Raw genomic sequence first — 2248 nt, 5'->3', positions numbered from 1 at the left:
AGGAACCGGGACACGATCAGGAGACACGAGACAAACACCAAACCCTCTCAATCCACTGGCCTCCGGGGTAGGAACGTGAACCAGGGACTTAACTTAAACTCATGAAACAAACATGAATAACTGACACAAAAACATAACACTAATAAACTAAGAATACACAAATAAACAAAGAATAATGATCTGGCCCAGATAGATTTTGAGTGTTCCAGAACCTTCTGATTTTGCTATGAAATCACAGCAACAGTAGTTTTAGAGTTCATGTTTACATATCAACTCTTTCTTTTTTTTTCCCTTTTCCTTAGATGTAAGTTTAGGAATAGCTTTCCATTGAGCAGATTCTTCCACCATGAGTGATGGACCTCTGCTGCTCCACCAGAGTTTCTACAAGTCTTGTCTTCTGAAAACCTTCCTTTTCCTTCTACTTCTCAATCATGTGCATATTTGTGTTTGTTTATCATAGATATGAAAAAAAATCATAATAAACCATAATAAACTTTTGTAAGGCAACATGTGCATGCGGATCGTAGTTATAAATTGCAATTGGCACACTGAGTCTGGTTCTGCTTGAGGTTTCTTCCTGTTAAAAGAGTGTTTTTCCTCTCCACTGTCGCTACAAGCATGCTTAGTATGAGGGATTGCTTTTCCTTAGATAGAAAACTTTGAATCAATTTGACTGGATGATGTGGTTGAATTATAAAGTGCCTTGAGATGACATGTTTTGTGAATTTGCTCTATATAAATAAACTGAATTGAATTTAATTCATGAAAGCCACCGTGATAAAACTTCTTTCAATAGAATGAAGCAGAATGATGAAAAAGGGGTCCCTATGTCCTCCAGCAGTCTAAGCCTATAGCAGCATAAATATAGAGATAGCTCAGGATAAACTAGCTTTATCAAAAAGGAAAGTTTTAAGCCTAGCCTTAAAAGTAGACAGGGTGTTCAGGGTGTTTCAGTGATGGATTAAGAAAGACTGATTCTGAATCCAAATAGAGCGAGGAAGGAAAGAAACAGAGACCGAAAACCAGGCTTGCTAATGTTGGGCTCAGGAATATCTCCTGTATGTCTGTCTGTTCTTCCATCTGTCAGCGTTGCATCCATTCAGCCTTGTGTCCATCCAAATGGCTCCTCATCAAACCCGCCTGGAAGTCCAGTCATTACTCTAGGTGTAAAAAAAACCTGTAAAAAGCCAGGCTGTAGCCATATGCAGTACGGGTTTCATAGTATGGGTGTGTGTGGAGCAAACACATGCTGCTACAGCCACACTTAAACTGGGGGCGTGAGGAAAGCCTCTGATTGCTCATCAGGAAACAGTCCTGTGGTGGAGTCCTAACAGTTCTTTCTTCTCTGCTTTCCTTACTCCACAAAACCATTTAGGGGTTTTATATCCAAATTAGCTGCTTTTATTGTCAAGCTTTTGTTGTGGGACCTTTTTTTTTTTTTTTTTTTTTTTTACAGAGCTGTAACAAACAAGCAGAAAAGAATCTGTTTAATCTTTTCAGCGGCCTTCAAGTTGCTCTGTTGATCAAAAAGCTCCGTAAATATTTTATTTCTGCCATAATTCTTAGTTCTTTTAAAAAGATTCCCTTCAGCTTTGACCAAATTAAAACTTGGGCATTATTCACATATTTTTGGATGCAGGTTTTATGAGCATTTATTATATAAAACTGGTACCATATGTCTGAAAAAAACAAAAAAAAACAAAAAAAAAACAGCTTTATTTAACATCTACAATCAGAGTCTAGTTTCCTTTAAGGTATAGTGGAGGATGTTCTCTTTCCTGGTTGATCATCTAATAATTGGGCCTCTTAACTGTCATTTTGGTGACATGTTTACGTAAGGCCGTCCTACGTGCTCGTCCCCATTTTCACTTACCGTCTGTCAGTGGAAAAGTTGCAAATCTTCTTTTGGAAAGCAAGCTTGTATGAGCGATGCAAACAGCAACTTTTAAACAGAGTGTGCATGAGGCGAAATTGGCTCATGCACGCTCTCCTTCGCGTTTCCAGAGAGGGAGCGGGTACAGGGTTGTACATGTGCATTTTAGTTTTTTTAAGTGGAGAGCGTGGGTCCATCCATTCGTCCATTTGCTGGCACACTTAATCCCAAGTGGAGTCGCGAGGGGTGCCGGTCTCCATTGCAGGGCAACACAGAGACAAACAGGACAAACAACCATTCACACACACACTCACATTTAAAGGAATAGTACACCCAAAACATGATTAGCCTTCATTTTCTACTCACCCCCATGCT

The sequence above is a fragment of the Cyprinodon variegatus genome, unplaced genomic scaffold (genome assembly GCF_000732505.1).
Source record: "Cyprinodon variegatus isolate N-32 unplaced genomic scaffold, C_variegatus-1.0 Scaffold761, whole genome shotgun sequence".
Taxonomy (NCBI): Eukaryota; Metazoa; Chordata; class Actinopteri; order Cyprinodontiformes; family Cyprinodontidae; genus Cyprinodon; species Cyprinodon variegatus.
Note: the sequence above shows the minus strand (reverse complement) of the source record.